At 38.4% G+C, this 27,084-nt stretch overlaps 1 long non-coding RNA gene across 1 annotated transcript; it reads right to left on the bottom strand.

Moving 5' to 3' along the window:
• Positions 1-7,009: 7,009 nt before the first annotated feature.
• LOC116738147 lies at positions 7,010-26,415 on the bottom strand. The gene is made up of 3 exons (XR_004343798.1): positions 26,194-26,415; positions 12,135-12,296; positions 7,010-7,202 (listed from the first exon to the last, which is right to left on the bottom strand). It is a non-coding gene; the product is annotated as an uncharacterized LOC116738147 (long non-coding RNA).
• Between the last annotated feature and the right edge of the window lie 669 nt (positions 26,416-27,084).

The raw sequence follows: 27,084 nt of genomic DNA, 5'->3' as shown, positions 1-27,084 counted from the left end.
AGTCGGACACTCAACCGACTGAGCCACCCAGGCACCCCTCTTTTTTTTTTTTTATTTTTTTTTTTAACGTTTAGCTTTACCTAAGATTTTATTTTGGGGGGTATAGGTGGCTCAGTCAGTTGAGTGTCCAACTTTGGCTCAGGTCATAATCTCTTGGTTTGTGGGTTCAAGCCCTGCATCAGGCTTGCTGCTCTTAGCACAGAGCCCACTTCGATCCTCTGTTCCCCTCTGTCTCTGCCCATCCCCCATTTGTGCTCACTTGTTCTCTGTCAAAAAATAAAAATAAACATTTATAAAAGATTTTATTTTGGTGGAGAGGGAGTTGAGGGTAAATGGACCAACACATGTAGAGAGGAAATAATGTCAACATGGGCATCAGTTTAGGCTCAATAATCTATTGTCATTACTGTCAATAAAATATCACACATTATGCCTGTAAGAGCATAACTCTAGTTTGGCAATATGAAGACCAGACAAGAGATTTTAAATTATCTTTGTGTCTAAAACTTGCATCTAGCTAGAGCCAAAGAAGAAAAGTCTGAGGCTTCTCCATGCTCTTTCTATTGTCCACTCATTCCAGTTAGTGAGTTCTCCAGTATGGCCACAAGTAACTCATAGAGTCTTTGAAGAGCCACTCTTCTTTGCTCCACTATCCTACTCTGTGCAAGACAGCGTGTCTCACAAGCTGGCCCATCCTTAACATTTGTGAGTCTGAGGCAAATGTGCAAATGGTTGGTTGTTTCCAACCTTCCCCTTATCTCAATGGGCCACATACCCTTCCATTCATACTGACCTCAAAGAAACTTGTGTATAAGTGTGTAGACTTCACCCTATGTATCCAAGCTCTGTCTGCAAGTCCAAAAACAAATTGCACAAATAGTCACCTCTTGGCCTTACTTTGGGTAACACAGCCTGCCATTAAGAAGACAGACAGGTGGGGCACCTGAGTGACTCAGTCAGTTAAGTGTTGGACTTCAGCTCAGGTCATGATCTCATAGCTCATGGGTTCGAGCCCCATATTGGGCTCTGTGCTGATAGCTCAGAGCCTGGAGCCTGCTTTGGATTCTGTCTCTTCTCTCTGCCTCTCCCCACTCATGCTCGCTCTCTCTCTCAAATATAAACAAAAATTTTTTAGAAGTTAAAAAAAAAAAAAGAGCATAGAGAAAAGCAGAATCCCAAGGAAGTACCAGAAGGAGGCTCAGGGCTTCATGATCAAGGAATTTAAGGTTTCCTGGGTAGGGAGAGCTTGGTCTAGAAGAAGGAGAGCAGGTTCCAGGAGGGCAAATCCTGACAAACCTGTCACCTTGTGGGGAGGAGGAAGGCAGAGGAGGGCTAGAATAGGACCTAAAGCATAGAACCCAGGAAAGAAGCCTTGGTTAATTAGATCAAGAGCAGTACTACCAATAAGAAAACTCTTGGGCAGAACCCTCATACAGGCATTGTCTCTTGTGTAGGACCTATACAAGAAATGGAAGCAAAGATGTTTAATAGCCAGAAGGAAGTCACTTCAAACAAGTTATTTTTTAAACAGGCAAGTTTCAAGAGATGTTCTAAAAGAACCACACTGTTCCAAAGTATGTCATGTCAAACTGGAAGAAATCTTCAAGATCATCTAATAAAGATGGAATAGACACCACAGAGACAAGTAACTTGCCCAAGGTTAGACCACAAGTTGTAATGGAGCTGAGCTGAACACTTGTGACTTGTGCTTCCACGTTCTTAGGACTGGATTTTTTTCATGACCTGGTGCTGAACACCATTAAAGTATAACTCTAAGCAACGTGGAAGAAGAATGGACACAGAATAGCTCTTCTACTGTAAGTATATCTTTAATGATGTGACAGAACAGCAAATAGCAGTGGTTTCTACAGAAACCAAAGACTAGTTAGACTTTGAAAGAGAGAGAGAGAGAGAGAGAGAGAGAGAGAGAGAGAGAGAGGCAACTGAACTGGGAAATCAGGTGAAGAAAGAGGGGAAGTATGTAAGGGCTTATGTCTTGGTAGTGATGCTGAGTAGCAGAGAAATTTTATCTTTTCTTATGAATCAAAACCAGAAAGTGATGTTATCCCTACTGGGTGATCCATTTGGGGAAGTTGGTGTAATGAGGAAAGGTGGAAACAAAGAAGGGGGCTGTAGGGACTCTGAATTACCCCTTCACCCTCATTAACCCCCACTTTGGGACTATATATATAATTCAATTCATACCCTCCTAAATTGTCAGTAATATTTACTTTAAGTATGAAGACCAGTAAATAAAATGTATTGAAGTGCCAAGTATGATCTAAGTATTGATTAATAGTTTTAAGACAAATTAAAGTTTGGTCCATGAAAAAGAGAATTAGGCTGGAGTCCAGAATTTATATTCCAGTCCTAGCCTTGAAGCAAACCATTTAACCTCTGCAGTTCTGTTTTCCCCAAGGTATACAGAAAATAGGAAGTCTAGCTCTTAATATTTATGGCAACCAAAAATAGGGGGAGAAAACCCAAGTGTCCAGTAACAGGGAAATAGATTATGGAATATTTATATACTACAGTACTATCAACATTAGAAATTATAGTTTTGAAAATGATTAGCAATATACTAACAAGCTATAATATAAGGTTAAGGGAAAAAGTATGATTCAGAAACTATATCTACTGAATTATGCCAATTTTATAAAATATATGATTATAAACTACTTGAGACAAGTACATCAACATGTTAATTTTCTTATCTCTAGGTGGTTATTAGAGACAAGTTTTTAATTTTCTTTATGTGGTATTTTCACTATTTTCCAAGTTGTGTCTAATGAACATATAGTATAGTAATTTTTTTTAAGTTTTTATTTTAATTCCAGTTAACAAGCAGTGTTATATTAGTTTCAGGTGATTTAGCACTCCCATACAGTGCCCAGTGCTCATCACAAGTGCATTTCTTAATCCCCATCACCTATTTAACCCATCACTCTACTCCTCTCCCTTTGGTAACCATCAGTTTGTTCCCTATAGTTAAGAGTCTGTTTCTTGGTTTGTACAGTATATTAATTTTGCCATTAGGAAAAGATGTTTTTCATAGAAACAATGTACTCTAGCCTAATTCATAAGGATGTTGTAAGGAAAATGGAAATAAGTTTAAAACTGAATCCTGACAAATGTGCTAAATAATCTAAGTATTTATGTTAAAGGAAAAAAATTGATATATGTCTCCATGTGCAACTTTTTTCTTAATAATAAACAGATATGCCTGTAAATAATTAAAAGTCACTTTCAGTCATTAAAAGAGCACAGTATATATGCCACTACCACTTCAGAACTCTTTGTATATGCTAACCCCGATGTGTAAGAAACAGTCAAATCGACCTCGATCCAGTCATCAGGAGGGATGGCCAGTTTTTTGGGAAAGTCTTTGTGCCGGAGGTGGGGCCTCAAGTAGGGGTGGAGGGGTGTATAGACAGACTCCTTTTTCTAGAGCTTTAATTTCAGCCCCTTTCTCGTGGGCAATGACCACTCTCTTGTCATTCCCCATGCAAGTTGCTAGTAAGTTAGAGGAGGGTTAAGATAGGTTCTTGGGAAATAAAAAGGCAGCAAGTAGGGCTGCAGATGGGGCTTGTAGCGGAATGAGAGTGGCATTCCCAGTAAGGTAAAACCAGGTAAGATAGGTGACTACTTTCATCTACAGACTATTGTGTCCAGTACTTGCTAGTCATACTCTCATTTAATCCTCTAATAATATGAGATAAGTAATGTTATTTCTTTCTTCTCCTCTTCCTCCTCCACCGCCTCCTCCTTCCTCTTTTTTTTTTTTTTAAACCTGAGAAACTGAAGCTCAGAGAGAGAGGGAAAAAAAAAAAAAAACCTCTCAATCTAAGATCACACAGCTAATAAATTCTGGAGCTACAGTTTGAATTTAGGTTTTACTGGCTCTGAAATTTGTGCTTTTTTACCATAAAGTCCAATGAGTCCCAGAATTTTTTAACATCAGACTCACTCAAGAAGAATGTTGAAAATACAAATTCCTAAATTCCGTCCCTGGAAATTCTGATTTAGTAGCTTAGGAATAGGACCAAGCCACCTGTATTTTTAAAAAGCCTTGTTGATTTGCTGTTGGGGTGGTTCGAGGGCCGCTGCTTCATCCCCTAGTGCCTCTCCTAAATCAACAGTGAGGCTGGACACGTTCTGGTGCAGGGGCCTGGAGACACTGGAGGACCTACCTGTGACTTCACAGTCCGCACAAAATGCCCCCCTCTTGGCCCCTGTAGATTCTCCAGGCTCATCTGCCTCTCTCACGTGGTGGCTAAGCTGGCCAACTGGGAAGGGTGCTAAAGCAAAACATGTGAATGTACCAAGGTAGAGGGAACTGTTTTCAGCAAGAACTGGACTGGCTTTATAGTTGAAAAGAAGGAGACTTTGGGGTAGTGAATGGGAAGGAGGACACGAACCTCCCCCCACCCTGCTCCTCAGGAGTATAGATCAGTAATAAAGACAGTCATTAAACTGGTTCTAAGGAGCAGGTCCTGCTAAGTGCAGACCTTTTATTAGGCTGAGAGACTTTGAAGTTTAGGGGCCAAAGGATATCCCTGTTTAGGACTACAGAGGAGTAACTGAGGGGCCACCAGTGTCCTCTCTGCTGATTTTTCTCCAGGTGAATCAACTTCTCCTCTAAGTAAATATTTAGCAGATATATTAAGTATACTTGTTTAAAGAGGCACAAATCATTGACCTGCTTCATGCATCCCCATGTTTTGGGTCTGCCCTATCTCTCGCACCATGCCCACATCACCTTTCTTCTCCTCCAAATCTTTGCACATGTAATCCCATTGCTTGGAATACTCTTCTGCTCTCTCTGATCCTCTTTCCCCTCACCTATCTTATTAGTCTTGCAGGTCTCAGCTTAAGCATTCCTTTCTTGGGAGGCTTCCCCAACATAGAGGTTACAGACTCTTAGTGCATGTCCTGACAGTTCTCTGTTGTAGCACTCATCACATTTTATTGTTACTACATATCTATTCGCCTGTTTCCCCCTAAAGTGTGAGCTCAAGGAAGACAAGGACCTTTTCTGTCTTGTCCCTCACTGTTTCCTCACAGGAATCCAAGGTTTGTTAAATATGTATGGGGATTAAGGCACCTGGGTGGCTCAGTCGGTTGTGTGTCCAACTCTTGATTTCTGCTCAGGTCATGATCTCATGGTTGTGAGATGGAGCCCCGTGTTGGGCTCTGCACCAACAGCGTGGATCCTCCTTGGGATTTTGTCTCTCTCCCTCTCTTTCTGACCCTACTCTGCTCACACGCTCCCCCGCGCCTCAAAATAAACAAATAAATAAACATTTAAAAATATATATGTATGAGATCAAAAGAGCTGAGGATGTGAGGTTGTGTGCCTAGTGAGCCCCTCACTTAGAACAATCAAAGGTTGGGACTGGAACTGTGATCAGTTCACAGGAAATCCAGTGGATAGAATCCCTAACTTTACCAAAGCCCAACTTACTTTATGCAGATGATGATGCCAAGAATCCCGAGATGAGAATCAAGAGTACAAGGTGTGTGACTTTTGGCCAGTTGCTTGATGCCTATCTATCTCTCAGAGCTTTTCTGAGTAGCAAAGGAAAGTGTAGGAAAGTACTTTAAAAACAATGTGAGTGCACAGTTGTGGAGACATAGAACGTATGGGGTCATCTCTACAGGGCTGTGGTTGGGACTAAGAGGACATATTCTGTTTCCTATTTTTCCCACCTCAAGCCATATGTCTGGTCAAGTCAGCACAGTCAGTACAGTGGAGCCCTCATCAACCCCCACTCACCACCACCATTATCTGGTTGATTAATACTGTTGGTGTGTTATTGCAAGGGAAAGGGGAGGAGGAGAGAGAACAAAGTAGCAGCGTTTGCTGGGGTAAGAATGTGGTGGATCTGTCAAAAACACTTTCCAGATTCCTCATTCTCTAGGGGATAATTTTTTTTTGCTGGTATTTTGAGATCTCAAAATTAAATACCTGTACTAGGACTGCCATCTCCAAGGTGACAGTGCTAGAAATCTCTATTGGCTTCTTAACAGGAGAAGTTTTAAATAATAGTTGCCTTAACGAAGCACCATATGGATAACATTTTAGCACAGGTAGTCAAATGGTGGAAGAAAAAAAAATCAACTTAAAAAAACAAGCGAAAGCATTTCACAATACATACATATACCAAATCATCACATTGTACACCTTAAACTTACTCAAAGTTATATGTCGATTACATCTCAATAAAACTGGGAAAAAAAAGTAAAGAATTAGGGTTGCCAGATATAGCAAATAAAATTATTTGGGACATATATTAAGAAATTATTTATTATTTATATCTGAAATACAAATTTAACTTGGTGTCCTATATGTTATCAGGCAACTTTTAGTAGAAAGCATCTCCTTTTTTCCCAAAGTTCTGTTCTAATTATTCCGTAGTGAAAAATTAAATGTTCTTAAAAATATTCGTTCTGTGGTATCATTGATTATGTGAGTTGAATGCTATCATTTTGTGTCTTTAGAATTACATTTTCCTTCAAAATAGCCATTCTTTTTTACTCATAATTTCATACAGGAGATTAAGATTTAACATATCTATTCAATTATTTCATGTATTTTTTTGGGCTCTCTGTGTCTTAACCTTAAATCAATAAGGATTTTGATCAGTTTGGTCATTTTATTGTATTGTATAGTTCAGTACCATTTATTAGTATGTTTTATTTGAAGGCAAATAAATTGCAAGTTTACATAGTGGAAAATCATGAGCACTGCATTTCATTCATTCTGCTCTGCGTTCAGTGTGATTGTTTTTTATATTATTATTTTGAGAGAGAGAGAGCGTGCAAGTAGGGGAGAGGGGCAGAGGGGGAGAGAGAATCTTAAGCAGGTTCAACGATCGGCACAGAGTCCAATGCAGGGCTTGATCCCACAACCCTGGGATCATGACCTGAGCCAAAATCAAGAGTCGGACGCTCAACTGACTGAACCACCAGGTACCCCTATATTATTTTATTTTTTATTGAAAATTTCAACTGTATACAAAAAATAGGACTATTTTTATGAACTTCCATGTATCATCAGTCAGCTTCAACAGTTATCATCTCATGGCCAGTATTATTTTATCTGCACCTTTACCCATTCTGCCTCACCTCCACTTCTTCAATGATTTTAGAGCAAATCTCAGACATCAAAACATTTCATTGGTAAATATTTTGGTATATATCTGTAAAAAGATAAAGATCCAGAAAATGTATGTGCAATACTATAATTATACCTAAAACAATTAATAGCATCTCTTTAATATTATTAACTATCTAATAAGGGTTCAGATTTCTCTGATTGTCTCATGATTTTTTTATATGTGTGTATTGTTTTGGATCAGACACTAGATAGGATATTGATGGGTTTCTCCCTCCCTTATTTATTGAGGAAATTTGGTTATCTGGTTGAGGCTTCTACATTCCAGATTTTAAAAATTGTATCTCTATAGTATTATTTAACATGGCTTTCTGTCCCTGTACTTATAAACTGGTAGTTGGATATGGAGATGTAATCTAATTCAGGTTAAATTTTTTTTGCAAGAGTTCTTTGTAGATGGTGGTGGGTAATATGTGGTATATAATATCCAGTTGTCTATCTTTTTGTGATACCAGATGATCATTGCTTAGATCCATTATTTAATTTTAAAAAAAAATTTTTAAGTTTACTTATTTATTTTGAGAGAGAGAGAGAGAGAGAGAGAGAGAGAGAGAGAGAGAGAGAATGCATGCATGCACAAGCAGGGGAGGGGCAGAGAGAAGGACAGACAGAATCCCCAGCAGGCTCCACACTATCAGTGCAGAGCCTGATGTGGGACTCGAACACACAATCTGTGAGATCACGACCTGAGCCGAGATCACGCCTTACCGACTGTGCCACCCAGGCTCCCCTACCTACATCCATTATTTAATTAGAAGTCTGCAAAATGGTGTTTGTTTTACTACATTATTCTTTTTCTATTTATTATTGAGAAATAATCATCAATTCTTTTGTTTCCTTGAGGTATATTTCATAAGGCTAAGTCAGTATCATAGGTCAGTCCCCTGGAAACAGACTTTGAGGTGGAGATTGCCTGTCAGAGGTGGGTGCTACATGATGAAATTTTTGGGGTGATAGTGGGGTCCTCAGGAGCCAATGGCCAAGAAAGAATTCTTGAGCCATCTTTGGTGCCAAAAGGTGATTTTATTAAAGCACGGGGACAGGCCTCATGGGCAGAAAGAGCTACCCCAGGACCATGGCTTCCTAGAGAAAGACTTTTCTTACCTTTTGATTATTTGGGCTGCAGATTTCCCTATTCTGTTTTCTCTTTTAGTTTTTATCCTGCTTTTCTGTCTAATAGTTCTTGCAACTTTCTGGTCTGATACTAGCTCCTTTTCTTGTTGTCTGGCTATATTAATAATTATGAATTTTTAATTAATTATTAATTATTTAATTATGGTATTAAGAGGATGGTTTCAAAATGGCAGCTTGAGCACATGCATCTACCTCCATTTCTTCCCAATGTCATTAAAATTCATATTTATTAATATACACTGAAAAAATATTGTTTTTCAGTAAAAAAATAAAATCTAAAAAAAACCCCCCAAAACTTGACAGTTTGTTTTTGGTTATATTTTACTCATACATCTACTTGTATTCAATTTTGCATTTACTTAGGAGCTCCAAAGTGCCATTGATGGGGTTTTGGAGTGATGGGGGTTAGCAGCTGATGGCCAAGAAAGAATTCTTGAAGGCATCTTTGGTGCAAAAAAGGTGATTTTATTAAAACATGGGGACAGGACCCGCAGAAAGATCTGCACTGGGGTTTTGAAGAGTAAATGGTTATATACTATGGAATTGGGTGAGGTAAAGACAAAAGGGAGGTCTTCAGAAGGAGTTGATATGCTAAAAAGGATTCAGTAGATACCTGACGCCTTGCTATTGTCAAGCTAAAGTTGTTTTTCTTCTAGTAAGTCATTAATATTATGACAGTAGTGGGTTCCTGGAGAAATATTATACTCTGTATTTGCCGTAAGTATTTGTCAACGGGGTGCAGGTTATAAGGAAATTTAATTTTACCTGCCATTTCTTTCTTGCCTTTGTTCCCCCACATCACTAGTGAGCGGAGAGTGATATTAGGACTCCAGGAAACTGAGTGTATAGGTTTCTGGAGATTAGGCTCTTGATAAGATTGCCTTTTTCTTGTAATTTACTAAGACATATGTACACTGATGAAGACTCATGTCTTGCATTACTATGATCTCTATCAGTTAACCATTTGTTTTCTTTCCTTTCCTTTGTTCTTGGGCACCAGGGAGTGCCTGAGGAATATCACACATGTCCCACCGGGGAGGAGTGCTAGCTTGTGCTTTGCCCTCAGCTTGCCTTATGGTCGGGCAACACCATTAACTGTGCTCTTTTCATCTGTTGCTGGCCTTCTGCTTGAGTTCTGATTCTTGGCCAGATAGCTTAACTCACTCACTATTGGAAGTAATAATAGAGATGTATCTGACCTCAGATACACTTTTTTTGATTAATGCTTATTTGACTGGTGGATATTTTAGAAGGTTAGAGAAGGCATAGTTGGATTGCAAAGCTCAAGCGATGATTCCTGCATTTTCAGAACCAGAGTGTATAGGATATTCTTAATTTAATCTCATATTAGACGACAGTAACCTTATAGGATAGAAGACAATAATCCTTATAGGATAAGTGGATGTTATTCAGATGAAGCTGTGCTATCGATGTGGTTTGAAGTGTTAGGGTTCTGAGCTAATGGCCAAGGAAGAATTCTTGAGACATTTTTGATGTGAAAATGGTGTTTATTAAAGCACAGGGACAGGACCCTGCACTGGGATTGTGAAGAGCAACTGATTATACACTTGGGAGTTGGGGGAGGTAAAGATGGGGAAGTTTCTAAAAGGACTTTCATATGTTAAAGAAGACTTACAGGATCCTGGAGGCCTAGCTGTGGTCAAGCTAAGGTTGTTTTTCCCTCTAGCAAAGCATTAACATTAAGACAGTTGGGAGTTCCTGGAGGAGTGTGCTTGTCTCCAGTATTTGTCAGTGGGCTGCAGGTTATAAGAAAATTTAATTTTATCTACATTTCTTTTGCCTTTCTTCTCCACATCACTATTGGTACTGGGAAATACAGGTTTGGGATGAAGGAGAGAATTCAAAGAAATGCTGCATGGGTCAGAAGCCTCACCAGCTGTTTTCATACCATCAAATGAGAGAACAAATGCACATGTACTTATGCTGATGCCAGAACACCTTGAAAAGAATTTCTTGGAAGAGTGAGGATCTTAACGTAGAAGATAGTTTAATAGCTTTCTCTAGATTTCAGAAAGGTTCGCATCTATACGCGCCATAGATTCTTATCCAGGAGATGGGTTCAATAGCTAATAGCTTCTCCCAGTACTTTCTAGCCCCAGGAGTCAGTAATTTAGTGTACTTAAGTAGGGATCTCCTTGACATTTTTGCATTGAATCTCAGAATAAATAGGTAATAGCGTATCTATATAACTTGCTAACATGTCATTTAGGCCGCCTGAGGGCTGTAGTAAATTGCTCTGCCACCTTTTTAAGTGAATATACAAATGCTAAGCATCAGTGATGAGATCATCCTGTATTTTATTTTATTATTCCTCCCCTATGGTGCTGGGAAATGAATTGCTTATGAGAGAGAGGGAAGGATTGGCTTAATAACTTGTAATCAGATATGCCACACGGCACATGTGAACTTCCTTTTCCCCTATTTTAGCCACCTTTTATCTCAAGAAGAACAATTGATTCTCAAAGATGGGAAGGGCGGAAGTAATCCTTGAATGTAAACTGCCCACAGGAATTAGACACAGGTGAGAATAAAACCTGGGAATAAACTTGTGATGGGTGACTATCTGTCCATTCTTTCCAAAGGGTACCAAGGGACAACTAATAATGACATGAACACACATCTTACTGTTCTAAATATTTTACTACTAATAACTTATGCTTATAGCAACTCCATGAGGTAGACATTGGTATTATCTCCATTTTATGGATGAAGGGGCTGAAACACAGGGGTTAAGTGATTAGCCCTCGGTCACACAGAGAGTACAAGATAGTATGCTAAACTGCCTCTAATTTAATACTGATTTCCTGACTGTATTTGAGTTTGTTCAATACTATGTTTCTAGGGAAGACTTAATCGGTTTTTGAGAAAACATGGCATTCGGTCCAATTTCAAATTAGGAAGACTCTTTGGCTCAATCTTTTAGTCTCTAAGAGTCCCTCAGAGCCTTTACTTGGATAATTAGTTGCGAACAATATCAATTATATCTAAGTGGACAAATTTAATTACTACAGAAGACCAATTGATTTTTTTAATTATCATTGATTGCTCAGTGGTTATCTCAATGTAAAGATTGGTACTTTCTGAATCTTTCATTTAATTGGTTTATTAAGTAGTTCAAAGTTTGACATTAAAGTAAGAGAGGTGAATTTTCCTCCTGCTCCCTTTTTATCTCTATGAAGGATAAATACAGAAGCCTAAGACATTCAACAACAAAATAATAACAAGAACAACAATTAATATTAAATTTCCTGTGGGTTTTTGGGGATATTTTCATTTTCTGTTTTAGTAGATTTTTTTGGAGGCAGTGATACCCTAGTTTTTCTAATGGTGAAGATGGAACCTGCCATGTTAGCTGGGGTACCATGATGCTGATATTTTTATCCTTAAGTCAAATTCACAGTGAAGCCAGCTAAGATCATAAGGATTATTCGAAATTGATGTGGATTTAGAGAGAACTGGATTCTACACTTTACTCTATCCTTACCCCTACTCCTCACCTCAGTAATAGCTAGCTGTGTGATTTCATTTTCCTGTCTAATTGTCTTATCTTTAAAATTGGGATAATCACATTTGTCCTCTTTATTACACAAGCAAGACTGTGACAGTGCACTAAAAATATCACAAATGTATGTAAATTCAAGAATCATTAATATTTAGAGATAACCATATTTGCATTATTTTGCTATAGAAATATTGTCTGACACTGATTGTTATCAGTTATCTATTGCTGCATAAGAAATATGCATTGGCTTAAAACAGCCATTGGCTTAAACAGCCATTTATTATTTGCCATAAGCCTTACCGATCAGCGGGGTGGATTGTGCTGGTCTGTGCCAGGCTCAGCTCTTCTTGGTCTTGCTTATGTATCTGTGCTAAACTGGTGGGTTAGGATGTCTCCAGTGGGGACGATTTGGCTCTTTTTCACAGGATCTCTCATTCTTCAGCAGGCTAGCTCAGAGTTATTCTCAGGGCAAAGGAACAGGAACAAGAGAGTAAGTGAGGGTGCATAATGTCTCTTGAGGCCTCCATTAACTGTGACACCCCCTCATATCAACCACACTCTAGAGGTCAAGTTGCAGGACAGTTCAGTTCAAGAGGTGGGACAAATAAATGCCACATCATGATGGGAAGAGATGTACAGACATGTAGTAAGAAGGGGGAAAATAGGAGTCATTTTTGTAATTGATCTATCCTACTAATTGAGTCACTTATATTCAATTTAAACCCTTAATTATTTTTATTTCTTTTACTAGGACAGCGATTTTTGACCTTTTTGATTTTTATGTCACCATGTTATATATCTCTTATATAAATGCGTATATTCATTTCCATGGCTTGTTGCCCATGCATAAATATAACATAAGGCATTTGAATATATTAGCAATTATTGTGACCAGCAGGTAAGAACCTGGATAATTTATTAGATATAGTATTATTTACTAACTCTTATTTGTTATATTAGCATTTGCATAAGGAAATAAAACAGAAGATCTGATTAAAATAATTGTCAGAGTTCTGAAGCCCAGTGTTTTGCTCTACTGGATTCTCTATTACACTGAAATGATTAGTACGCTTCATTACTGGTCCTATAAATAGTCAGATTATATGAAGAATTGAGACAATATGAATTGAAAATTCAGATTTCTAGCCCTGCCCTCAAGAAATTTTGTTTTGGCTTTGTTTTATTTTGTTTGAGCTAAAACGAGCCTCACTGGATGTCTCCATTGATTCAATTCCCTAAGTGTGTGTTTAACTCATGATTTCACTCGGATTTAGGTATTTGGCTATATGATGCCAAACATCTGGATGTTTTTTCTCAGCAGTGCCAAATATTCATCTATGGGGAGGAATGATCTGACTTTAGCATTTAGTTGGCATCTTTATATATACTTTTCAATCAGATGCACTATCTCACCAGGGCAACTCCAGAAGTTTGGTTCAAAAGGATGTATTCCTGATTAAGTTTAATTCTATTAACTGTAAATATAAAGCTATCTGAATTACACACAGGCACTTGGCAGTATCCTGGAGATTCTAACATTCCCTTTCTTTATGTTGGCATCATGTTCAGGAACATTTAAAATATATTGCCATAACATTTTCTAAATGACTGTATTGTAATTTAATGTTATATTTGGCAAACACAACCGAAAATACAGCAGCTAATCGTGTAAGCTCATTTTATTTGCATACCATTGTTAACCACTTTCATGTAGTACTTACCAAATGTGTCAGATTATTACGATCTATTTAATGACTTAATGGATGAGGTACATTGTTCTTAAATTCAATTATACCCTTTGCACCTCTAGAATTAAGGTCACGTCAGCATTTCTATTATATAAGTGACTGGGTTTAGCAGTTTTTAACTGAGCTATAAAAATTGGCTTCCAAATCAAATCTTAGTAATAAAGGTCACTGCCTGGGGGAATTCTCCCTCCCCCCTCCCCAATTTAGAATACATAAATTTTAAGGTGCATCTCCTGCTTTTTAAGACAATCTTTTAGGAAAAATTCCATTATGGTCTTCATATGGCAGAAGGAAAAGTGCTTAATTTCCTGTTTGCTTTATAAGACTAGGTTTTTCTTACTTGCTGAGTAACAATCATCTCTTAGACCATTTGGCTTTTAAGTAGTAGAGAGTTTAATATACTCTCTACTACTTCTTGCCTGTATGACCTTGAGCTCTTGCTTAGCTACTTTGTGCCTCAATTTGCTTACCTGGAAAATGGATTATTAATGTTACTTGCCTCATAGAGTTGTAGTGAGGATTGAATGACATAATATACACATATGTTTGGGACAGTACATATTAATTGCTCAACAAGGGTTAACTTTTATTGCCATCAGATAAGAGGTTTAATATGAGTCCATTCAGCATTAGAGAAACTTCTGAAAAGAACAGGCCACTGAGGTGAGATTTGGCATTTACTGAGAAGTCCAGAAGAGGCTATTGCTATTAGGTAATGATCACTCCATGTCAATAGATTTTTTCTTTTAGAAATGGGTGAGATCCCACTAAGGGATGAGTGAGATCTCCTCGGGGGAAGAATGCAAAGAGGGAGGTTGAAGGAGCCAGGACCAAGCTCTGAGGAAGAAATGAGGCTGAAGGGCCTGTGGGAGGAAGAGTGAACAGGAAGTGAAGGTGTATCAGTACTGCAGAGCAAGAATTGTGGTTCTTATGCAAACGATTATCAAAATCAGTTGGAGGGCTTATAAAACTCAGAAGGGCCTGGAGTTTCTTACTCAGCAGGACTAGGATAGTGCCTGGGAATTTGCGTTTCTTTTTCTTTAATCTTTTTTTTTTTTTGAGAGACCGAGACGCATGAGTGAGTGGGCCAGGGGCAGAGAGACAGAGGGAGAGAGAAAATCCCAAGCAGGCTCCACACTGCCAGCACCGAGCCCGGCGCAGGATTCAAACCCACGAACAATGAGATCATGACACTTTCAGTATGCTAGGTTATAAATGGTCATCATTCATCATTCCAGAGAACTAGAGCAGAGTAGGAATAACGGAGGATTTCTAAAGACTGAAATGAAAATAAAAATCATTATTGTTATTCATCCCCAGATTTGCTTAGGAAGAGAATAAGAGTGTACTAGGTGACTTATTGCCCCTGCAGGGGACAACATGTTGCTAATGAAACACTCTAGGCAATTCCCTGCAACTGCATATAAATTACAAGAAGATGGACATATTTTCCTGAATGCAGGAAAGTGGCCGCTCTTTTCAAGTCTTAAAAAAATAATTCATTGATATTTTTGGTTTTGCATTGACCAAGGCTCAGTTTGTTCCTGAATAATTTACAGAGAAGTTCTCCACTAAAAATTGGAAAAAGGCTGATCCCCTGACGGAAAAATCTGCTTTCCTCTATCTGTGTTCAGGGCAAAATCACTGGTTTCTTAGTTACCATGACCTCCTGTTTTGTCAGGGGGCAGGTCAATATGTGAGAAACCCCGCACAGAAATATTATAGTGGGGAGATCACACATGACTCTGTGCAGACCCCTCAGCACAGATGTGCCATATTGCAAAAGACTCCAAAAAATAAAATAAATCTGATGGGATTCAAAAGCCCTTGGGAATGGGGCGCCTGGGTGGCTCAGTCAGTTAAGCGTCTGATAGGCTCAGGTCATGATCTTACAATTCATGGGTTTGAGCCCCACTTTGGGCTCTGTCCTGACAGCTCAGAGCCAGGAGCCTGTTTCAGATTCTGTGTCCCCCTCCCTCTCTCTCCCCCTCCCCTGCTCATGCTCTGTCTCCTTCTGTCTCTTAAAAATAATAAGTAAACGTTTAAAAAAAAAGCCCTTGGGAAGGTACTAATTAATATTTTTTTAGAAAATTTAATTTCAGTATGTGTTATCTAACCACTGAAAAATAATATCTAACCAATTCAATTAATTGGCTAAGTTTTCACCTCTATTAAAATTTTTTGGACTGTTCTATTTGATCTGATTCAGGACGAAGTTGTTTTTCTCTTTGACATAACACAGATGACATTCATACAATTACAATCTGTTGTTTTCATTCTGCCATTATACACACGGAATCCTAGAGCTGGAAAGTCCTGCAGAACTCATTCTTATGAGCTAATATTTAATGTGCAAACCACTCTGTTTAAGTAAATTTCCTTTTCTTCAAAAAGTACACAGCCTCTGATGGGCTAAAATCTAAATCAAGGAGAATGCTATTGTTTAGAGTCCTTGCTAGGCAGACAGATCAAAGTTAAAGGAATCTAATGGGGTAGAGGAGATCCAATATAAAACTCTGGAAAAAACAAGAAGTAAGACTGTAGAGGAGAACCATCTAACTATTGGTCTATTATCCATTTGTTTGAGATATGTAAAAATATCTAAGCATAGTTTAAGATAACTTGAAATATTTATTAACAAAGAACAAGCACAGTTGATACCATTCAGGATTGTAGAGAATAGATGATTTATGCCCTGATTTACCATGAAAAAAGAAATTAGAAATATATCAAATTCCTTTTCAAAATTCAATTAATGGCTAAAGAAGAATATACAGCATAGTTGCTCAGGAATCTCAAAGCTGGTATGATTTCTGAAAAAACCTGGCATACATCAACTGACCAGAAACCATCAACATCAAGTATATAATGGGGATTTACATTGTGCGGTGATCCATATTATATAAGTAGCATAAGAAATTAAGAAAGGCGATGATACAGTATCTTAGAAAATCATAACTACTGTTCCAGAAATTCTATTTAACCAAATTAACTGGAGCAGTAGCTATCATAAATACTAGGAAGAATTTTTTTTTCTTAAAATTCTACTGCGTTAAGTATAGTTCAACTGGAAAGGAAAATGCAGTATTAAAATAGAATTGTGTACAAAGTAGAGGGAGATAAATACCATAAATACATAAGTATGCAGAAGACTGCCTAGGGACCCCAAGGGAAGTGTTCATATAAATGGTGTCCCCTGCAGCTGGGCATCCTCACACTACCAGTGCAGTGGTAAATTAATCAAGGAGCTTCACAATTAAGCTTAATGTTTATTGATCAACAATGAATTCTACTCAATGGCAGGTGCAGTGAACGATGATAGTTTGGTGAATTTACAGAGAATGCTATGAAATCTAAAGATGTTTTTAATGTTTATTGATTTTTGAGAGAGAGAGAGCAAGGGGGGGGGCAGAGAGAGACAGGGAGACAGAGGATCCAAAGCGGGCTCTGCTCTGACAGCAGAGCCTGCCAGGGGATTTGAACTCACTAACTGCGAGATCATGACCTGAGCGAAAGTTGGACTCAACTGACTGAGCCATCCAGGTGCCCCTAAAGATGTTTGTAATGTTACAGTCAGAGTATATGATATTGTGTGATTTCATACTATAATCGAAGAAAAATATCTAATCATAAAACAAGGGACAAAATAATATATGTGCATAAATCTTCCCATCCCTTTCTTTAAGAAAAATTGTTCATCCTTTTAGTCCCAACTCTGATGATTCTTCCTTTGTGAAGCTTTCTCTTACTCATAGGAGCAAATATAATACTTCTGTGACCCCAGAGTATGTGCATATACTTATAGTATTGCACTTACTCTATTTCATTTTAATTAATAGTATGTGTTAGTTTTTCTGTTTATTAATATAATGAGAGTCCATGGGACCATGTCTTATTTAGTTTTGTAGAACTAGGCACAGAGCAGGTCCATAAAAAGTGTATTAAAGGCATGAGTTTAGTCAATATATGAGAACAAGAAATGTTCATGATATCTATTGATACTTTTAATTCCAAAGACAAATGGGCTCACAGGCAAAATAAATCTCACAGATCAGATTTCTGTTTACCAAAACTACTGCTTGTTAGATTAAATTATTCAGGAATCATCAAAGACAAAACTCTAAGAAATCTTGAAAAGTTGGAGGAATCATCTATCAAAATTGAAGATGATATTGGATAGATATAAGAGCCAATAACAGCTTGTTAATCTTTGATCAGATCCTGCACCCAAAAAATAGGCGAAGAAAATTTAGGGAGCAAGGGAATATCTACATTTAAAAAAATCTATGTTTATGCTAATATTTAATTTGGAAAAATGTAACATTTCTTTTTGTATTTAATTGGATGGGAGATACTGAAGGGCTCAGTTCCTCTCCCTATGTATGACCTTGCCTGGCCACACTGATACCTGGTGATGTTGCATGTGTTCCCCTTTAGGATGATAAATATATTAGAGAGGGAGAATTTAAAAACTTAACTCAATATCCAAAAGTGCCAAAAACATGAAATAAGGGTTCAACAGTGGGGAACTATTTGTTATGAATATTAGTAAAATTACTGTTTTATTACTTATCCAAAGCTGTTACAGAAAGAAGTGTTTCTAAGCTAAGTCTTTTAAGTGCTATTTACAGGTTTGCTCTTTTCAGTTACAAATGACACATTTGACTTGTCAAATGAAAACACTTGATAGTTTTGCCAGCACAATAGCCTTGCCGCCATCTTGGTAGTGTATTTCATGGGAGACAGTTTAAACAAGGGGTTGCGGCCCTGGAATGATGTCTTGCTTCTGCTCTTTGCCAGCTATATCACCTTGGGCAGTTATTTGAGCTGTCTCAGAGTTCTCATATACAAAATGATGATAATCAACTACTTCATGAGGCTGTTATGTCAATGAAATTATGTGTACAAAAGCACCTATAAACTGTAAAGTACCATATAAATGTTAATTATGATTATAGCCTCATCTACCATAATATCAGAACCATGTCATGGAATATGGAGGGCCTATTTCCTTTTTCCAAATGAGCTCCTCTGCAACACAAGTAGTGGTGATCTTTTTCATTTGCTTAGTCATTTTCTCCCCCCAATTTCTGTTTTTTTTTGTGGTAAAAGACATATAATGTAAAATTTACTAACTTAACCATTTTTAAATGTATAGTTTAATGGTATTATGTACATTAATATTGTTGTGCAACCATTACCACCATCCATTACCAGAATTCTATTTTACAAAATTGAAACTCTATAACCAATTAAACAATAATTCTGCATTCCCCACTTCCTGCTTCCTTGTTGTGTTAGTTTTTTTTTTTTTTGAGATAATTGAAAGTTCTAATGCTGCTCCCACCTTATCCCTAACACAAAATTCATTACCAATTAGAAATACAATGGTGATAATCTCAATTTTATCTACTACCTTCATTGTTTTGGTCCTGGTAAGAAAAATAGTCAGAAGATGTAGTCTACTGTAATATAGACCTTGCATGATAGGAGAAATTTGCCACATGTAAAAAGGCTGGACATAGTAACTCTTCTGAAAATGTATCCTAAGGAAATAACAGGGGAGGTATACAGAGTTATCTGATAATGGGAAAAAATATAAATAGACCTTCTAAATTCTCACCAATTGCAATTTAAAAATTGATGGCATAGGGGGTTGGGTGGCTCAGTTGGTTAAGCATCTAACTCTTGATTTCCGCTCAGGTCATGATCTCATGGTTCCTTGGATCGAGCCCCACATCGAGCTCTGTGCTGGTGGCAGGTGTCTCCCTCTCTCCCTGCCCCTCCCCTTCTCATGCTCCTCTCTCTCTCTCTCTCTCTCTCTCTCTCAAAATAAACTTAAAAAGAATTGATGGCATATACATACAATGAATAGCATATAACCACTAAATATCTCCTTATGGAATGATACTTAAAATATGGGGGTATGGTCACACTACAGTATTAAGTTAAAACAACTTTAGTAAACAATATTATGATATTACATCAATTAAGTAATAAAAATTATATATATAATTATGTGTTATATATATATATATATATATATATATATATGTAAATCCTAGTAGGTATACAGAAAATGTTAATGACAATCTCTGGGTGGCAGAATTATTAGTGATTTTAATTTCTTCTTTGCAATTTTTTATGTTTTGTAGTTTTTTCAATGATCATATATTACTTTTATAACCAGGAACAAAATGTAATTAAATCAAAACCCAAACCGAGGCCACCTCCAAAGCAAACCCAGCAGTGAACTCTGAAGTATTTCAGCTATGAACATTTTAAGTAATTGGAAATTGGGAGGACCATAAAAAGCGGTCACTGGGGGCTAGTATTTGAATGAAAAACCCAAAGAGCTTGTTTCGAATCATGTCGACTTTCACATTACTAATATAATTAAAGCAAGTAAATCAGTTGGGCAACAAGCCACTCACCCTTCAGACACACGTCACAGCTGTCTGCATGCTCACTATCTTCACCTTGCTCAATTTTCACAGTTTTTAATATGAATATCAATTCCCTTTTTCATAAACCTAACCTATAAATGCCACAACCCCTCTGAGGGATTTCCCCAGGCTTCATTTTAGGCTCCACAAGAAAGGATGTAAAAGAGACCTTTCTTTTGTAAAGTGATTCTATAATTCTGTCCAATATCCATCATTTTCAAGGCCAAGTAATCATATTTAATAGATCCTAAATTACATTCTGTCAGGCAAGGATTCCCTTGATGATATTAACCAGAGCAGAGGACTGACAGGCAGAGGCCTGAAAGTAAGATATTGTGCTACAAAGGGCTTACGAGCTTTCCTTTGCGAGGCTTGACCTCACTAAGTTTGGGGTGGTGCAGGATCTGTGCCTTCACCGCAATCCTCAGCCTTCCCAGGGTTACTCACAAACCAACTCCTGATTTCCTGTCTTAAAGTCACTTTTAAAATTAAATTACTTGGCTCATTTTTGACCCTTTGAGGAAATTGCCATCGTGAATTTATTTCTACAATACTTCACTATCAAGACAGCTAGATGTACAAGCATTTACCTACTCTATCTCCATTTTATCTCCTTATCGGAAGCCTGAAAGAAAAAGGCTGAAGGAGAAAGTTGGACAGATGCCTTCATGCCTTGTGCTGTTTAAATGAATGTTACAAAGTAGAAGGTTGGAGATCTTTCTTGACAGGAAATATTATAAGGTCACGATGCTAGAAAAGAGTGCAAGGTCAGATTTTCCTTTGAAAAAGGGGGATATCTTGGATCAGGTTTTCATTAGGAGGGACGTTCTCAGTACTCTTTTGAGCATCTCTATTGGAATAGCTTTGGTTTTGTGGATTTTACATCTCAAAGGTTTTAAAGAATAAGAAGGTTAAAAAAAAGAATAAGCATTTCCCCAAATTAAACAAAATTTAAGTTTAAAAAAAAAGTTGATTTATAATCAAAAGTCTATTTATTTATAATCTCTACACCCACCAGGAGGCTCAAACTCATGATCCTGAGATCAAGAGTCACTGGCTGAGCCAGCCAGGCGCCCCACAGAATTTAAGTTTTTAATGCTTCAGTTATTAAAACAATTCAAGCACAAATCTTCATTCAAAATACAACTGCTGACCTCTTGCTATGTGCCTTGTCCCTGGTGGCTTTAGGAACATTAACTCATTGCATTTTTACGACTCTGTAACCTGCAGAGATATTTATCCCAGTTTTAGGGGTGATGCCTATGAGTCAGCCATTTCTAAAATCTCAGAGTGTCTGGGACTCCAACAGTTCAGACCACTCTTAATTTTTGATCATCTGTTTTCCTACATGGAATTGCTTGTTCTTGTTCTGGAAAAAATAATCCCACCCATTTGCTCCAAACTTGAAGATATCTGGTCTTGAAATTCTTGCCTAAAGAAAACTGTGAAAACACTAAAGGTTAGAGGAGGAAGGAGGGAATGATGGTGCTTGGTGTTTAGCATTTTAGAACAGGAAGTAAAATGATGGACATAATGTAGTAGAAGGAAAACCATAGTATTAAACCATTATCAAGGTATTTGTCCTGTGATTTGGGGCAAAAGGTACTTTACACAAAAGGACCAATTCTGCCTGTTTTCTGCCCCATTTTCTTTTTTCCTTCCTTTTTTTTTTTTTTAAGTTCTCAGGTGTCTGTGTCTTTGCTCTTCATTAATTCTTTCATTTTTACTCACAACTCTCTCTTCTTATTTCTATCTTACCATCATTCTTTCCCTAGTTTTTCCCCCATGCCTAAAGAAGAGAAAAAATAAGACAAAACAAACCTTGGTGTTCTCCCTTTAAGTGCAATAAAACACAGGTGCAAAAACTGAAGGAAGGAACCGGCTGGTTTCACGACCATGTCTTCCATCTTTCATCATCATTAACTCCTCTCACTGCTGTCTTCTTCTTTACTTCCTCCTTTCCAATAAGTCACTTCCTTCTTTTCAATAAATCATGAAGGCCAAGATTTAAAGGTACGTTACCACATTCTGATACACTACAGCGGTTTAATTTCCTTATCAGTCTAACCCAAATTGATTTCTCATCGACAGAGCTCAGCTGCCACCAACTTACCCGCTGTGTTCAACAAATGGAAACTCTCAGTAAAACCTGTATTATCATTTATTTCCACTGTGGAAATACTAAACAAGCTGGAATGTGGTGATTTCTTTAATTTTTTAAGTCACAACACAATTATTAGGATGATGAAAATTTCACAATTTTCCAGGAAATAAACATGTAGAATCTGACCACTAGGTCTCCAGTAGACTTTGGTCCTTTTCAGTGTATTTTGCCTGGACGTGTTAATATACTATCTACCTTCTTCTCAATGTTCTAATTAGTAAAGAAAAATAGTGGCATTCTTTTATCTTTTAAAGGGGTTATTTTAAATGGGTTTTTCTATTTTTAACTCCACGGAATAAACAATTATGGCTGTCTGTATGTGTGTCACATTTTATATTTTTCAGAGAACTTTCATAGAATTATCTATTTAATCCTCATTAAAACACCAAACACTTGCTAGGCACTGTGATAAGTATTGTGGTCCAGATGAAAAGATTCCACAGATCCTCTTTGAGAAGCTGGGGGAGAGATTATGGGGGCACATGTAATAATTCCAGACAGACTAATGTATTATGGATTTTAATAATTGTATATACAAGGTACTAAATGAACACTGGGCAACTATTAATTATATTGTTCTCTGATGGCATTTGTCATATTGTATTTTAATTCGATATATAGTATCAGTCAGCTTCTCCCACTAAGTTGTGATAAAGAAGACATCTTATGCACCTCTGCCTTATCATCAGACACAGGGCCTTGAACATGATAACCGGTTACTCTTCAATGAATGGAGGAATAAAATGGGTGGTATCTATACATAGAAATACAGCTGTATGGACATTCATTTTATATATTATAAATGTATATATAACTGTATAGATACTATACATTGATTCATGTTATATAGTTATATATAAACACATACATGTATATATTATTATATATCACATGTATATATAATTATCATGCATCATTATATATGATATATATCTAACGTATATATGTTTAAATTAATAATTCCAGGAAAGAGGATCTTTTATGCAACATGGGAAAAGAATTGTTTTTTGGCCAAGAAAAGTACTATCTTTGTGTTACTACAGACTCTATATATAATAGGTTCCATATTAATATGTTTTCAAATTCTGATGATGTAACTGTGATGGTCAAGGTCAGCCTTCTAAGAAAGATCGAATTCCCAAATTTCCTTTCACTTTAAGGAGTGAGAGCCTTCCAGCCTTTCTCTCCCTCTTGCTCTTCGTTTCCAACATGACTACAATTCATGCCTCATTTTTTTTTTTTTTAAATTTTTTTTTTTTCAACGTTTATTTATTTTTGGGACAGAGAGAGACAGAGCATGAATGGGGGAGGGGCAGAGAGAGAGGGAGACACAGAATCGGAAACAGGCTCCAGGCTCCGAGCCATCAGCCCAGAGCCCGACGCGGGGCTCGAACTCACGGACCGCGAGATCGTGACCTGGCTGAAGTCGGACGCTTAACCGACTGCGCCACCCAGGCGCCCCAATTCATGCCTCATTAAGGAGTGTATGTTGTCCTCCATCTTCAATTAGTGAATACTTCTGACTTACTGTGTGCTTCATTCCCATTTTATGTGTATTTTCTTTAACTGCTCACTGCTTCAACTTTAGGTGCTTGCTAATCACCATCCTAACTAGACTCAATTGTGAATTTGGGAGGGACAATGGAAGAGCTATTTGACATAAGGAAGAAAAGATGAACTCAAAAGCTTGCTTTTTCACCTGTAAGTTGCACAGAAAATACTCAGTCAAGTTTCTAACAGGGACTCACTCCTTTCTTTTGATCTTTGATCTTTGATATTTGGAGGAATGTTGGGCTTTATGTAGTTTTACTTAAACAAATGCTGATAGCAAGATGAGGATGCTATTCCTTTTTGTGAAGGAGCTGCCTGAAGAGCTCTCATTGTATGGCTTTTTATCTTAGTAGAAGAATGCATTTCGACACCAGCTTTATTTATAATAAATCAGTTTAGTTGCAATGTTTGCTTTATTTCTGTTCCTCTGTTTCTGGCCCGTGGGCTCCTAACCTACACTGATGGGCTTTCCTTATTCAGAAAGGCGGATCTAATGTGGGCCTTAATTGTGGGGTCAGTAAGGAGCCCCATGCCCTCTCTGAGTGGGTCTTCTTTGTTGGCTCTACTAGGATGAGCTTAGTCATTTTTCACTTGTTTTCCACGGACTGGAAAATGACATCAGCTGCTGACCCTTCTATAATGTTGACCATGTGCCTATATCCATCCCACCAGTTGCCTCTAGTAAGGATCTCTGCTGCTTGCTCCGGGCCTGCCTGCCATAACTCCTTGCTCCCCAGGTCTCAGGAGTCCACTGTGTGTTCCTTGTCCTTCCTCCTTTGGGCTGGTGTTTTGTTTTCGTCCCATGTCCTAGATTCAACATCTTCTTTCATACAACAATCATCTTCTGGCCATGATGACCTCCTATGTGGAACTCTGACTCTCCACAGATCCTGAACATCTCATTTTTTTCCCCAAATGGTTCAGCCTTCTCAGTTTGTCTGGATGTCCCCACTTAGTTTTGTTTAGGACCACTAGAGAAACTCAGATGTATTCCTCTGTTGGAAAAGAGACAGTTACCTAGCTTTCTTAGTGTCAGCAAAATGATGACTTATGCAAGAACCACTTGTACTCTGATGAGCACGAAGAAAGCTCTCTGGATCATTTCATCCAGAGATCATTAAGGCCAGGAACTTACGACCTGGGACAAAATCTCAGAAGGATTCCTTATAGCCCTTGTTTATTACCATTCTCCCTTAAATGTATGCATTCTTTCGCTGATAGGTGAAAGTGGGAAAAAGGACGAGCTTTACCTCTGCATTGTCTCTAACTTACTCCCCATTGGCCTTTGTACTTTACTGCATCACCCCAAGGAGACCCTTGATATGCTGAAGGGATCAGTCAAGGTCCCAACAAGAAACAGAAGGCATACTTGATTGGGCCTTATTCAGGGAGTTTAACCAAGAGGCTACTTACAAGGGTGTAGATAGGTTCAAGGGAAACCAACAAAGGATGGTAAAGTCTCCCCAGGGCTAGTAACAGTGGGGATCCTTACCAGCCATTGGCTTAAAGGGATAGAGAAGGGAAAAGCTACCAGAGCCCTGAGAGAGAGAGCGAGAGCTGTAGCTATAGTATAATGGGGGCTGTGTGGCCCTTTCCAGAGGGAAGGAGCTACTGCCAAGCCTTGGTCATACAGGGAGGGACCTCTGACCTCACTCTGCTTCATTCTGCTCCCATCCTCACGTCTCCTACCTACCTCTTGCTACTACCTCCCATTAGTGGAATCCAACCAGAAGGCAGGGGATGGGACCTGAGATGATGCAAAGTACAGGTCGGCCTGTCTTGGGAAGGAGCAGATCAGGAGGCTGGAAAGAGCATCTGGAAGGCTGATGCTGAAGATATCCGGCACATTTAGTAATTGATCTTCAGCTTGAGGTTGCCTCCTTAAATGATAAGGATATTTTGATGCAGTGAGTGGCACGTCTTTGAAGCCTCTTAGAAGCTTATATAGCCATGTTTTTCTATGAAAGATTTTTTTCTTTTTCTAAACTATTTCAATAATATGGTAAGTAGAGGATTCCCTACAGCCTTACTCCCTGGCTCTCTGGCTTACAGATTTGTCTCAGAGCCCTTCAGCCTCCAACATCTTGATCTTGTGGAAGCTGCTGCCATGATAGCTGCATTGATGGCAAAACTGCAGTTTTGTTTGACACCCCATTTCAGCTGTATTCCTTTCGGGGATGGGTATCAAACCACAAGCCAAACTCCTCTCCTCTCTTTCACTAGAGACTCACCTTCTTTATGAGACATGTCTGATAAGTGTTGGAAGCCATAGAGGATTTTCTCCCTCTTCTCCCACCTTAATACAAACACACACACACACACACACCCACACACACACACACACACACTTGTGGAGAATTTGAAAAAGCAGAGTCTTGATCTTTGGAGAGAGGAACAGATTCTCTGGATGGGAACTGAGACGTTGCTGAGTTGGATGGCAAGATACCCACCTAAATATAGCCTCTTCTGAGATTGCACAGCCTTATGACTCAGCATTTCTTCTGGAGATAATTCAGTGAACTCCTATACACTAGATCCAAAATCGGCAGAGCAATGTGCTGTGAGCTCCAGAATCAGGCTCTGAAACTAATGCAGGGGTGAGGAACAAAACTGAAAGCAAAAGATGTCATGATTTTTTAGGGCCTAAAGTTTTTTTGTTTTTTTTTTTGTTTTAAATTTTAGAGGAGGGTGGGAGAGGGGCAGAGGGAAAGAGAGAGAGAGAGACTTCTAAGTAGGCTGCATGTTCAGTGTGGAGCCTGAGGCGGGGCCTGATCCCGTGACCCTGGGATCATGACCTGAGCTGAAATCGAGAGTCAGATGCTCAACCTACTGAGTCACCAGGCACCCCTAAAGTTCTTTAATTCTGTGTCAAGTGGGAGTTTTTAGACTTTTCTAAAGGAGAGGCTTGGAGATGGTGCCCTCTACTTTACATTGTGACAGTTTCTTGCCACAGCTGTAAAGTTGCTATAGCGAAGCTGCTTGGCCCTCCTACAGACATCTGCTTCTGGGAAGGGAAACCTGAGGTGGGTGGTCACCCAGTGCAGGCGGGGACACACCTACAAGTTTCGGAGAGTATGACTGAACCATAGAGGGCGAAGGGCACCAACACTGAACCCCTGACAGGGCTTTGGTGAGAAATGCTTTGTAACCCGTTCCTGTCTTCACTTGGGAAGCTGAGAGCTTTGAGAAGCTGTGTTCCCAGATCAAACAACATGTAAGGTTCTCACACCATGAAACCTTGGTGCCCTACAGCGTGTGCTAAGCAGCACGTTTCCTACAGCTCTGATAGCTACCTTTCTTGCACTCTCGGCCTGTGGGGGTTGGTGTTGATTTCTCTTAGA

The sequence above is a fragment of the Lynx canadensis genome, chromosome B3 (assembly GCF_007474595.2).
Source record: "Lynx canadensis isolate LIC74 chromosome B3, mLynCan4.pri.v2, whole genome shotgun sequence".
Lineage (NCBI taxonomy): Eukaryota > Metazoa > Chordata > Mammalia > Carnivora > Felidae > Lynx > Lynx canadensis.
This window is presented reverse-complemented; position numbering and strand designations above follow the sequence as displayed.